Genomic DNA, 14,560 nt, shown 5'->3' with positions numbered 1-14,560 from the left:
GTTAAAAATAAGTATATCAGCATAATTATTGCTGTTTATTTCAGTTTTAATGAGGAAACAAACATAATAATGTGTTAGAAGAAAGAAGGCTGACAGGTGTATTAACAAATGGGCTTGTAAAGAAACAGATGCAATGTTATTTTCAGCAGGGAGTTAGAATAACAAAAATAACTTAAAATTAAGAAACAAATAGTCAAGATCAAACATTCTTAAGCAATATGTAAATATCTTAATACATGTCTTTCATTTGTCTGAGACCATTAAGAAGGGGTTTTTTGTGTCATTCTCGGTAACTATAAAATACGATATTTAAAAGGAAAATATCCTCTGTAGCACAGTAGCCAGCCAAACAGTGTTGAAAAGCAAGTGAGAGCAGTTCTCCTCTGCCACATAACATGATTTTTTTCCTGTGCAACAACCAGTTTGTGATAGACTAAAGGGTCACCGTATAGGCAGGGCATGGGATACTCCAGTTCTTTCACTTAGTGGTACAGGAACTGCAGAAGACACCTATGTGACTGTATTTCAAGACCACAGGTAAGATTTGGATTGAACATGCAAGCTCTGCAATGTTGGAGACAGGTTGTAAATAGAAAGGGAATGTGCTGCAGCTTTAGCTCACAGGACAGGAGGCTGTTATCACTTACGTATGTCCCTGGGCTATCCTGCAAATAAGGATTGAGACTGACACCTATCAAATCTCCCAAATTTTTACCTACTCCTGTAGTTAGACATACATTTAAGAGGCATTTGATCTCTGTTTATTTCACAAAGTAGATCAGCATAGCTCTTCCAAGATAGAGGAGTGCAGAAGATGCTTCATCACCAAAGAATGTAAATACATTAAATTATTGGAAGCACAATCAGGAAAGTTGTAGACATGCATTTAAATAGTTTGCTTCAGTCCTTTTTCTCATTAACAGGAATTTGATCGATTGCATCTCTGTAGCTTCATTTGTTATGTTCAGTAAAAGGAAAAGGACAAAGGAATTTACTTTTTATGTAAAAATTCAAAGTTTTCAGCCAGAGATTTCCACTTTATGTCCTACAATGCCCAAATCTGGATGCATAGAAAAAATATGAGTATATAGATAAAACTTTTTGTGAGCATCAAAAAGAGATGTGTCATTTGAAGGGTCAACCACAGTCTTTCTCTACTGTTTATTGTATTTTGCATATGTATTTTGCTTCTCTTTATTATGCTACTTAGGGAGTCAGGAATTTTTAAAAATCATCTAGACAGATTTAATAAATTCTGTAGAAAATCTAAAGAGCTATATTATAGAAAGAGTATAGTGAGTAAATGGTATATTTGGTTAAAGAGAACCAAAGCATTCACAGTGTCTGTAGCTTGAAGAGACCTTTGGTGACCTCAGCAATTTCCACAGCAGACAATATCTATGACCTTTTAAAGAGAAGCCTTTCACTGAAAAGTTGTCTCGGGAGAAAACAGAATACTTCAGACTTCAAGGAAAGACTTTGTTTACTTTTCTTAAATAGCCTTTTAAATCTAAGTTCTGAAAGCAACAAAACTTACGTGATTGTGCTTGAATATGTGTACTTTTCCACGTATTCACTCCTCCCAGCAGCCGATGTTCTATCCTTTAATCCAGCTAACAATTTCAATCAAATTTGACAGAGCAGCAAAGTCATTTGCCTCTGCATTGGCTTGTCTCTCCCAGTGGCCACTACTGGCACTCCAGGGTCCTTGGCCATTCCTGGTCATCTGCTTTATTCATGCCCCAGTATCAACAGCTCTAGAGTCTTCCTCTGCCCCCATTCAAGAACTCCAGCAACTTCAGTCAGGCAGCTTGTCTCCAGTATCCTTACTGAAATAAGGTGGCAAGTAGCAAGAATAGCAATTAACTGCTATGCAACCAATGGGATGAAGCCATTCAATAGCACAATGATGTATTCATGACTCTCTCATATACTTGTCAGTTCTTTAGACACCACACTAGGTGATTTTATATTGTATCAAGTATTGTTGAGCTAACCTGTCTCTTTTACAGATTCATTCACTTGGGTGTTAGTCACTACTGGCGTTATGTCTTTGATGCATTAGGTCACGCAGCTCACATGTTTGGAGATTTCCTAATCTGTTTCCAGCATCTTCCCTTCCCTTCCATGGCTACCTTAAATCAGGGGCCTTATGGGCAAACCACAGTGATCCTGTTTAGACAGGAGGATCGTTCAGCTACCTACTTCAGTCATCTTCTTTACATCCCACCACTTCAGCTGCACCGCACAGAAACTTAGGGTTCCTGTTTCATCTTCACATAATCTACCTCAAGCATAAATCTTGACCAGATTTTTATATATTTTGCTCTAGCCTAACTAGGTATAAGCCACATATGTATGTCTAGCAGTTTAAAAATCAGGTAGTGTAAGAATCTTCCACAGCTGTGCTGACATATAATACCTGATTGTAGCACTGTGTAAGGTGTTAATACACACCAGCTTGGCACATGTGATGCTAAATTTAAAGAGACATATCATGACTAAATTTGTGTCCAAGCATGAAAACTCCATGAAAAGGTACCATCAAGAAAAAAAAAAGTTAGAAGGTTTATGTTAAAAGCTATGTGAAACAGCCAGATGAATTCTTAGCTCCTGCCATGCCTTTAGTATGGCTTTCAAAAGGATTCAGCATATTTTCTGATGTGTTTCATGAGATAATCAGTCAAGCAACTATGAATTATTATCAACAGGGACTCTCCATTTCTCTTTCACTCTTATGAAATCAACATGAAGATGTCTGAAGACTGATTAGATGAAATCACAGAGACTTGTGGAGCCTGGCAGCGTTGTTTACATACTGCTATCTACAATTCTGTTGTGATCTATAAGGTCAGTAATCAATATGGAGCTATTTTCTAGGGTCAGACAACTTAGAACTTTCCGGTATTTTTAAGTGGCAGCCCCCTCTCTTGCAATTCAATAGATGGAAGTGGTAAGATAAATACAGGTGACTGATAAAGCACAGAGCTGGAATTCTTGTATGGGAAGTGAAGCAGAAGAAGTTAAACACAGAACTGAAGGTTGCATTTGTTTGGGCCACTTTTGCAGTACATGCACAATAAATATAAAAATATTTTATTATTATATAAATCTATTAAAAATGTATATATGAATGTTTCTTTTATAAGCACTTCTAGAAGCATTTGCAGCCACTGGCAATCAACGACTTTTCAAGGAATGACTGTTAAACACGTGGGAATGTGTGCTATCCCGTGACACACAATATGACACCTTGTATGACATACATTCCTGTTGAAACTGATGCTTCAAAATGTTTATTGATATTTTAAGAGCTGCAGTTCTTTTATTTTCATTGTCAAGACTAAGTCACAGTAGTGACCTGCGGAACCTTATTACTGCATATTTCACTAGGCAGCAACACATAATTCAAGCATAAGAAAATTATAGTCTCTCCCCACCTTTCAGCAAAGAGGGAACAATTCAACACTGTGGTAATGCTTCATACCATAAAAACATCACTACAGTGGTAAAAAAAATACTATACTGTACTTCTATGATCTTTTTTGTCTGCTTTTCCCCTGTTCTAGTCACGCTATCAATCCAAAATAAAGAGTTAATTGTATTGTGAATTACTACTCAAGGCACGCAACTAAGAAAAGTTCCAAATCCATAATTAGATACAAGGGCATGGACATATTCCTACAGCTTTGGAGGATGCCAAGGAACAGAAAAAATTCCTCACTGTGGCATTAATTTTTCAGCATACCTATGTGTGGCAAACATCATCTCTTGCAACAGAGGAATCCATTGCATGGATGCAGGTTTCTTCTTCATTTAAATGAATGCCAAAACCACATCTACTGAGTGCATTTTGTAAGGGAAGGGGGAGGAGGGCAGGCAGTGGACAGTCTTTCCTGCTGCAGCTCTCCTACTTGATCAATGCCATCTGATAAAAAAGATGACCCTCAGTTTCTAATTTTCCAGATCAATACCCTTGCCATCAGGCTCCGAAATTATCCACTTTGTGTTCATTGGGTGTGCCTACAGGGTCTTTGCAGACCGTGAAGGAACAAACCTTGGTTCCTAAGCCACGTGGTATGGAGGTGCCCACCTTCTTACTGTTCAAAGCTAGCACCTCCTGCAGAAGGCTGACTTCAGCTGTACTCGCTGTGGACCCAGAAGAAAACTAGCCTGTATTAGGAGGGAACTAATTCACTCCAGAGGAGAGACCATGAGCAGAGTGGTATGAGCACAGCATGGATAACCAGGAAACTAGCAGTTATGCAGAAAAACAGATATAAAAGTGAAATGACGGAGTAGAGGCATCTAGTGGATTTTTATACCAAATAACAGCTTTAACAAATGAGAATGTGAGGAGCTCCTCAAATTCCCCTTGTTCTTTGTTTAGATCAATCACCTAATGTTTAGGGGCAAGTCTCTTCCTCAAAACGGGACAAGCAGCAAATACAAACCCACATCTCAAAGATCAGTCATTAGATCAATGGATATTGTGAGGTAACATTTTGTTTTTCTCTGCAACACATAGCCCAGGATTTGTGCACTTACCTCTTGAGATGCTTTTAAATTATATGCTCCTTGTAGAAAAAGGCACCTACGTGACCAGGTATAACCATTTTTAAATAGAAAGACAGGAGCTTAATATTCAGTGATGCAAAAGAACCTGTGTGGACTTTGCCCAAGGCAATATCTTTGACCTAGATTTGTTGCCTTTGGTTTTTAGACAAATTATAATTTAATATTCATCAGCTTTTGCATGCTGAGGGACAGTATCACCTATAAATAACTTCAAATAAATAAGCACAACCAGATAGGAACAACTGTGGTCAAAATGGAAATGGGGTATGTTTGAACTGCAGAAATAAATAAACGAGGTATCTACCTACTAGCTCTGCTGCAGAAATTTAATAGCTTGCAATGACTGATGCCATGATAGACCTGAGCTGACAATTTTCTGTCAGGGAGATATTAGTCTGTCTTAAATTATTCCAGACTAATAAGCACATTAATATTGTGTTGCTCATTTATCTATGTCTACAGGTTAACAGAAAAAGGAAAGAAAGAAGAAAATTATTAGAAGGTGAAGGCAAAATACTCACTCAAGTAGTTCCATTCAGCTGGAAGAATACCACCTCCTGTCCCTTTTTACTTTAGAAAATAATTCTTATAATGAGTAATTTAAAAGGCAGCCTCCTTTGTATTTGATTGGCACCATACCTTCGTAGCTTTGAGGTCAAAGAGGTAAACAGCTGTGGCAAATGAATCCAAGCAACTAGCCTGGTAGCTCGTCATGGGGAAGAAATGGATTGTGGCAAGGCATCTGTAGAATTTCCCTTAGGCCATCCTGATACAGTAGCTTAAAAATGACATATAGTTTTGCAGCCTCCAAGTGATCATTTAGATTAGGTTAACGGAAAGATCGTTCTTTGTAACAATGAGAACAACAAATGGCAACCAGAATATATCGGTGCTTCAGCAGAAACACGCTTACTTAAATTGCATTTGGTCACCCCCCGCAGAGAGGAGAGAAAACCTTTTAGCACTCTTAAAAGCGAGAGACGAACAGCCCCGTCTAGAGCCAAGCGTTTCAGAGATGGAGGCCATGTGTGAAACATCCCTCACCAGCTCAGCCAGTGCTCCCGATTCCCAGCCCGTCCCATGCCTATCGCTGTGGGGCTGCGCAGGCTGCCAGCCCTGCTGTTCCTTTGTGCTCGGGAAGATGATGGGTTTATGATGCAAATGAAGGTCGACAGAAAACCACTGCCCGGATCTTGCTCCTGACCACCTGCACCACTTTTTTCTCCTCTGAGACCTGGGATATCCTAGCTGGAAAATGTATTCATTTTTACTACGGCTGCTCTTGGTGACTATGACAAGGCACCTGTCTCTCTGCAGAGATCTCCTGTATAAATCAGTATAGCCTAAGGAGATTAGAGGAGTCAAAGACAAAGAGGATTGAGTGCCTATTTCCACCAAGGACCTAACATATCTGTAGTACAGCAACTGCCGAATTACTCAGCTTGTCCAGTGAGAAGTGTTCTCTTTCTTTCCCCAAAAATAAACCTCCATGGTTTGGGTGGCTGGACTTGGTCCTAAGCAGAGAACCCTAATGGTGATGCGGATTGAACGGCACAATCGAGTTTTTTGCCCTTGCAGTGGTTTAGCATATTCACACCATAGAAACACAATATTTCTGGTTTTGACAGAAGTGCTTTTCCGTATCTGCATGCAGCATTGCCATCAGCAGGAGCTGCAGCCCTGCGCTGCCTGGAAAGGCTGTGCGGTGCAACAAACACCCCGTACTGGCAGGGGATGCGGCAGGGGCTTGTCAGGTGCCACAAGGAGAACTGGTCTCGATGTACAGATGCGGTTGCAGCCACCTAGACACGCTACAAAGGGCTTTTGGTGCTGATCCTTCAGTACATGAAGGTTCTTTTCTATCAGAACAATCTTGGAGTAATACCCCTGCAGCATATACCCATACAACTGAGATCAGTCTCCAGTTCTAAGCCCTATTATTAGCATAAATGATAGCTGAAATGTAGTAAATTTTATCTTTAAGACAGCAGACTATAGAATATAATGTTCTAAAAGAAGTAAATGCCCCTGATGAATTTATATTAACTTGCTTATTGACAGCTAGAGCTTTTTTGCTACTTACCAGATGTTGCCTTTCAGCAATCTCCTATAGCAGACTGAAGAAAAGTTACTGTTGAACTTCATCTTAAAAGTAAACATCGGAAGTAGAAAAAAATCATACACAGAAAATGGGTGAAGAAAAAAAAATCAGGGCTGTCTTTAGTTGATAGCTTTAAAGTCAGAAAGAATACTTTGCCTAAATGACAACGATGTGCTGTCCTGAGATCGCGTAAGAGCCACGTGTTAAATGGAGCAACATGCACAATACCTTTTTAATCCATTTGTAACAGGATTGCCTTTCTGTCCTTACATCTTTATGTCACTGAATATTTAGCTCTAATGTAAAGCAAGAAACATTCCTGTTTCCTATAAAACATATAATAAATTAGTTAGCATATACATTATAGCACATACAAAAAAGTGCAAACCTTGCCTCAAATTCATCTTTCTTCTTAACTTGAATAAAGAAGCTTTCTCTAGAAGCAAACATAAATCTTACTTCATAATGTCCTTCCTGAGCTAGTGATTGTTAGGAACGTGTCAAGATGGAATTAGTTTTGCTTTTAATACTTTTAGGTTGACACTAATATTTGGTTTAGACGCCAGAATCAACAGAATAGTTTTCCTCCTCCAGCGGGGCCAAAAGCTTGACAGCCTGCCAGTGGCTTGGAGGTAGAGCAGGTCAGGTATGCTCTGATGGAACAGACCTTGGTGTTTCAAACGCTACTCTGCTGAACACAGCATATTTCATTTAAAATACCTCGTATTTTAATTTTCACCGTGTTCAAGATTAGTTCCAAGGGACACCCACCTGTGTTTTTGACAGGTCCATCCCAAGGCAGACTTTTGCAGCTGGCTGCTGAATGGGAGCAGAGAAGCCCACAGTAATGCTTGTTTTACCAGCCTCCAGATTCTGATAGCTTTTGGTTTCCTGGCAGGCTGCTTTATTTTGGGGGTTTTATATTGAGTTATTTTCAGTTAAGACCCAAACCACATATGGACATGGTAATGTAGTGAGCTGGAAGTGCATATTGGCTTCTTTAACTCAATTTTTTACTCACTGAACTCAAGCTCTGATTAAACAGGGGTCACTGTGAAGTGTATAGAGGACAGCACAAATGATTAAAATTCTCCAGGCGACAAGAAAAACAGAGATAGAGAATAGAATGAAAGAAGATGACAAAGGAAAATAAACAGAAAGGAAGAATAAGAAATTTTAAGAATTCTTAAGCGGTAATATTATGATTGACAGTAAAACAAATATTACTCCATAATTGGTGAATGGTGCATTGAAAGCAGAAAGAGGTAGATTTTGGGTGTGTTTTCACTTGGCTGATTACCTTCTGGCAGATTCAAGGTAAACCCACAATTTTGCATTCCTTTATGTGATTTGCAGTGTTCAAATCTCTATAGTTGCTTCTGAGTATAGTTGCTAGGCGTGGACATATTTGCAAATTCTGATCTATGCTGCAGTGGTACTCCAGGAGGAAGAAGGTATCCAAAGCTAAGTCCTCAAACCTCAAAGAGTTAACGATGACTTTATTTCTTTCCTTTTATTTACCAAAAAAAGGTTAAAAAAAGCCAAGCCCTGCAGGCGGTGGAACCTTCGGGATCCGAAGCATACAGTGCTGCCTTGTGCGGGATGAGGACAGCCTGAAACAGGCACTGAGAAGGCACAAACTGCCCCTATTCATCGGAAACCAGGCTCTGCTAGAGAAAATGCTAACATTTTTAACTATTTCAACACCAAGTGGAGACATCAGGAAAAGCAGGCTAACCTGCATGCCCTCCATGCTCTGTTTATCAGAATGGGCTTCCCACTCGAACAGGCCTGCCTGTTTGGGGAAAAAAGTCAAGTATTCTCTCCAGGGTTTTGGGGCTCCCTTACCAGGGTCACTGGCTCCATCCTCAGCAGCAGTGTGAAGGTCTATATTAGAGTCAAGGATTCAGTGTCTAATCTGCTTTAACCCTGGGAAGCTAACAGTTACAATTACAGGGTTCTATCCCAAAAGACAGAAGTCAAGCTAATCCACATCTGAGGTTCTCTTCCTTTCTTCTACCTCCTTTCTTCCTCTTCTGTTGTCAAAAACCAAAGGCAAGCCTTCCTCTATATGAAACAAGGATGCCTTAAGGAGGAATCAATAGTTTAAGAGATGGCTACTCCTTAAAGCTTTTTAAAAACAGTGCTATGCAGACCCCTCAAAACTAGCTCCAGCAGTTGACAGACTTGTCACCAGACTGTCATCCACTACCAGGAGGCTGGAGGCAGAGGTACTGCATTGCCTATGAGAGATCTCTGTCCTTTCAACTTGCAGATGCAGCTTCGAACAGTGCCATCCATACAAGGCTAGATCTTATATCACAGATAGGTCAACAACTAATGTTAACCCCCAGCTTAATCATACAAGCCTTAATCTAAGCTCATGACTGATATCTGTTAAATGAAGCCCTGAATGAGAAATAGTTTACTCAGAGGTCACAAAGGCATCTAACAATCTGCAAGAGAATCCTTTATAGATGAAATTAGAGACTCAGCAGAGAATCACCATATGAAAGAAATATACCCGAGCCAGCATTATCTCATGTAGGAACCTCCGGTGTTTTGGCAAGGGGACAGTGCTGTTGTCTGTTGGCAGAGCCTCACGATCTGCATGTAGGTAAGCCAGTTTTAAGGCAGAAATTCATGCTGTAGTGCTGATACTCTGGCCACAGGTCTTGTACAGATTGGTGAGATTTCTTTTTAGTTCTGTGAGTTTAAGAGAAAGAAAGACTGCAGCTTCCTTATTTGTAAATACTTCCCATAGGGAGGAGGACTGTTCACCTTCAAGTTTTCCAGTGGATAGATTGTGTAAAATGAATGAGACTTACTTACAAGTTCAATTTAAAAGAATTGATCATCAGAAAAAACAAAAGAGGATTTTCCTTTGCTCAGGGGAAAGGTAGTAAATGGAATAAGACTTTGAAAAGACTGATAAGAACAGCCAGCAGAAATTGTTTCAAAATAGAGGAAGGAAAGAATCTAGAAGAAAAAATGTGAAGTATAACTGCTGGCTACAGTTACAGATGGGATACTTTCTTTCTTAAGCTTTTGTGTTCCCTGTACAGCACTAAAAACACTAAATAGATTTTTCTTCTAGCACAAATATATATATTAAATCAAATTGGAAGCACATCTTAGGGAAGAATTTAGTTCTCTGGTATAATAGTTAACAGGCTAAAATCTACTTCTTCACTTAAATAGTTGCATTGTCTTCAGTAAGGATTATCACATGCATATCCAGCTGCTATTAGATCATTTTATTACAGACTATATGTATTCTGGAGTCCCTTGTGACAGTTATGAAATTCAACCACAAGCTATTGTTGAACTGTATGTATCTCCCATCTCTTTCAAAAGATTAGGCTGGCAAGACCATAACTATTAAAAAATATAGTTCTCACTTTACATTACTATCCCAGCCTTCGAAGTTTATTCAGATCTAATCTCTTCAAGATCAAGTTAGTCATGACCATGTTTCTAATGTGAGTATTTTGGCTTCTTTTCTCAAAGAACAATGGGCTAAATTCATGTGGATATAAATGAAGATGCTTGATGTAAGCTAAGGATGGAATTTCTCTAACTAGACAAAAGAATGAGTGTTTGTGGGGTTTTTGCATTTTGTTTCAGGAAAAAAAAACCCAACTTTGTAATCACGCAAAAATAAAGGATAAAAAAATAAAAAGCTAGAAAGCAAAATAAGAGCTCTCCCTTTAGCTATAAAGCTACTACCTTAATTAATAATGCTGCCACTAATCACTCCAGGTGACATGACATAGGGAATGTGTCACCAAAAGGAGGCACAGCACTGGCTCTCAGTGCTGTCATGGGTGTCTTGAAAATGCCAGCGAGTCTTTGTCCCAGCTTTTACTGCCTGAAAACCAAAAACTGAACCTACCCAACTGTGTCACAGGGAAAGCAAGTAGCCTGGATTTCAGGGGTTAAATGCAGTACATGGTTAAATGCAGTACATGGTTAAATGCAGCTCTCCTCCCAGTTGTCTGATGAACCTTCAGGCCTCAGCATGAGTCAGTGTTTCTATAGCAGAGCTGCCGGGGTGTCCTGGAGCATCTTGGTCCGTGTCTTTTTTGTTGCTTCTTATTCACTAAAAAACATGCCCAGCTTTTGAAGATTTGACACCTGCTAAGCATAGGTGTCAAATGACTCCACTAAATACAAAACAGTAGTGAAAAAGTACAGTCCCTGAAGCATGAGACAGTGCATGCAGGATACCGTTAAGTTTTAATGATTCATATCATCTGCTCACACTGACTTTGGCTGAGCTTTTCAGGAAATAAGAAAGGTTGGAAAGAAGAAAAGGAAAAAAAGAAAAACAGGCATTATCACAGAAAATGCCTGGTGTAACCCCTCCTAATCAGATTTGTCAGTGTTATTAGGAAAATGGACCTTACTTGTCACTTATTGTATTTCCAGCCTGCAAAAAGAAGAAGGATATTCTCAGGATGAAGACTTAAGAAGTTAGGACATGGAAGATCTACTTCAAGGTCCCAGTTTGCCTTTGTAATCTGAGCAAATCATTAGGTCTAGGCTCTTATGGAGCTGAGGTGAGCCGGCTTCCTGCAGGCAGTTCGCTTCATAGGTTCTCCCCCGCAGAATAAAGGTAATACACAACCTCCTCTGTATGTGCTATAACCTTCCCGAGGCAGAGGCATCATAGCCTAGAGACTCACAGGTGCGTATGTGGGCATGTGCCCAGCTTAACTTTCAGGAGTGCTGCCACACTGCCTGCAAAATATCCTTATCTGAAGAAAGACCCTCAGAAACCAGTAGGTAGAGAAGAAATTGCTGGGGAAGAGAGAAGTGGAGATGAGCAAGGCATCAGGTCTCCTTCTGCTTAGGATCACCCACTGTGACTACTCTCCCATTAGTCACCTGAAATGGACAATTTGCTCAGGTAGGTGAGGAGTTCCCCATCCAGGAGACACAAAAATCCACAACTTTCTACCACAGAAGAACTAGTAAGGCTATGGGTAGCATATGTATTCCAAAACAGGCTTGGGTTCAAATGTCTGGCTTAGTGCAGGCACTTGTAAACTTCTCATTTCTCACCTGAGCACCTTACCAACCAACCTGCCGGCTACTCTGGAGTCACAGTTTCTCCACTTCTCTGACAGTAGCTGTTCCCCTTAGAAATATTTTCTGGACCAGAGAGTGAACAAAAGAAATTGTTCCTACAGCACAGTGGCTTAGGTCAGTGGTGTTGGTACTGAGGCTGAAGTCTCTACTTCAATATTTAATTACCAAAAGAAGTTGGAACAACTCCAACAGGAGAGGTAAAAACCTTTTCACCAGCATATCTATTACCACTGCAGTTACGCCTTTCTGATAGGATGGTGAACCACCAAATTCAAGTCTCAGCTGTAAGTTAAGCAGAGCAGGACTTTGCATCTAGCTCTTCCACCCTAGAAATAACAGAACCTAAATTTTTGATTCATCAGAACATGCACAAACATATATTTGCTGATGCTACTTTGCTAGGGCTGTATCTACTGGCAGTCTGCAGCCACCTTAGATGTGCTCTCCATACACACGCAAGACTGGGCCCAACTAAGGAGACAGACTCCTTTTGAGCAGGTTTTGCCTTCAGTCTTAATTCCAACACAGTAACAAGGGGATGATTTAAGTGTTTGGGAGTTTTGTTAATGTGACCTGGCAAAAAAAGCCCAGAAGCAGCTCAGCAAAGTATCTGAGAACGTCAACAGCAGTTAGGCGCCCATAGGGCAAGTTGCATGTATTTGTACGGTGCCTAAGACAATGGCTCACAGATCCTAGGAGAGGTTTTGAATATTCTTGTTGTTTAATGAATTTGGAGAAGCTACTCAGAGTTTCAATAGCAACTCACATTGCACAGAATCTACTTTTCCTCTGAGTGCCATGAGCACAATACGACAGTCTCACCATGTAGCCTAAAATCATGCAATTTCTTATGAAGAGACGTAAGACAACATGCTTGGAAACCTCTATGTTGTCTGTAGGAGCCATTCCCAGAGCTGCTGGAGCAGCAGCGGTGGAAGCTTACATCTGGGTGCCAAAGACAGAACTGGAGCTGAGCAAGTCACTGAGGTCATTTAAGGGCAGGGGTTATTTAAGGTGGGATGCAGAAATTTGGAAGGGGGAAAATATGAGATTTCTTCTAACTGAGCAATATTTTTCAATAATTTAGCATTTGTACTTTGGCCTACACAAAGATCATATTTTTGGTACAGGTCATGAAACATGATCTCATTGGAGATACTGGAACTCATCCTAGAGTTTTATGGGGTTTAATTTCTTAATGGGACCAGGGCTGGGACGACAAGTGTTAATGTATTAAAGGTTTACATACCTGAGAGGTGTAAGGCTTTCCTACCTCACAATCTGATTTTCCTTCCATTCCATCAACCGTCTTTTATGTTGATCACCATGCTCTCTGCATATTTCTCTATTTTATGTAAAAGAATTAAATCCTCGCCATAAACATTTCCAAATCTTCATTCATCAGTCCATTAAATGCCCTCTTGTTAATAGACAAATGTCTTACAGAACTGAATTCAAAACAGACACAAATGGCTTCTAAGAATATTAAAGAAAGTAAGAAAAGCAAATACCAGGAAAATTTCAAGAGTTCAGACCATCAATCCCAAAAGTAGTAAGAAAAGCAATCCAGTACCCCATCTTTAACAAAAGGAATCATTTATCATGACACTTAAATGCATTCACAAGCCGCGCCTGCATCAGAATGGCCACAACAATGCAAACCTGCTAATGTGGGATTAGTTTAACCAATTTAGAGAACAAATTAGAATAAAAGGGTATCTTGTATGCCCAATTTCTATGGAGGTCCAGGGCAGGGGGTAGAAATAGCTGTGAAAAATGCTCTTTCAGCAGCAGAAAAGGCAAGGTTACACTGAGTACAAAGAAGCCCCACTAATACAAGGCTGGAGAATACTCCACCACACAAGCAGGAGGATGTATTTCCAAATACAGCGTTATTGATCTTCAAATTCTACCTTCTTCAGTGACTTGTTAAATCTCTTTTCTGCTGATTTTTTTTTTCCCCAGTGGGATTACCATACACATATTATGGAAATGTTTCAATGGAGAGGCAAACTGCACCACTCAGGGACACAGAGCATTTAACCTGGGAGCGAGCAGCAGTCCTGAGCAGAGCTTATACATATCCACTGCAGACTGGGAAGCTGGAAGCACCTAACATCCAAGGCCATGGGGACTTTTCCTGCCCTGGTACAGTTCTGCACATAAATTAGCAAAATGTGATCATTTAATATTCCCAAGTAATTTCTCTATTTCCTTTTTTTTTAAAAAAAAAGTGCTTCCTCCCATTCTGCTGTTCTTTTCTCCCCTCCTTGAGCCACTGCTCATGCTGTGACTGAAAAGGCAGCTGAGAGAAACAACTCGGCAAGGAACAAAAAGGGAGGTTTTATTCCCATTCTTTATAAAAATTGGCACCTAAAAAAGAATAGTACAAATCTAAATGCAGAGATAGGAATATGTATTCGAGAAGACACAGGCACCACAGTGAGGAGATTTTGTTTTTCTCTTTTCTCTTTAATCCCTTTCATAGTTTATTGAATGTAATCGAACAATGTGAAGTCAACGAAGGGTTTATAAAGAAGGGACAGTTCCCCTGTCTTCAGAAGTGATTGACCATGTTACAAAAGGATTTTAAAAACTTAGGTAACTTAGCAAGTCCTAAACAGAAAAAAATATTTAAATTTAGGCCTGTGCTTAAAGCAGATTGCATTGCTAGGGCCCAATATCTGGTTCAAAAGTCAGAAAAAGAACTCAAGTGCATATATATTTGGATTAATTCAGATTAATTAGTTCCAATTGCTTTTCAGTTGAAATTGTTATAGGTTAAAG

This window comes from Haliaeetus albicilla, chromosome 14 (genome assembly GCF_947461875.1).
Source record: "Haliaeetus albicilla chromosome 14, bHalAlb1.1, whole genome shotgun sequence".
In the NCBI taxonomy this organism is placed as follows: Eukaryota; Metazoa; Chordata; class Aves; order Accipitriformes; family Accipitridae; genus Haliaeetus; species Haliaeetus albicilla.
This window is presented reverse-complemented; position numbering follows the sequence as displayed.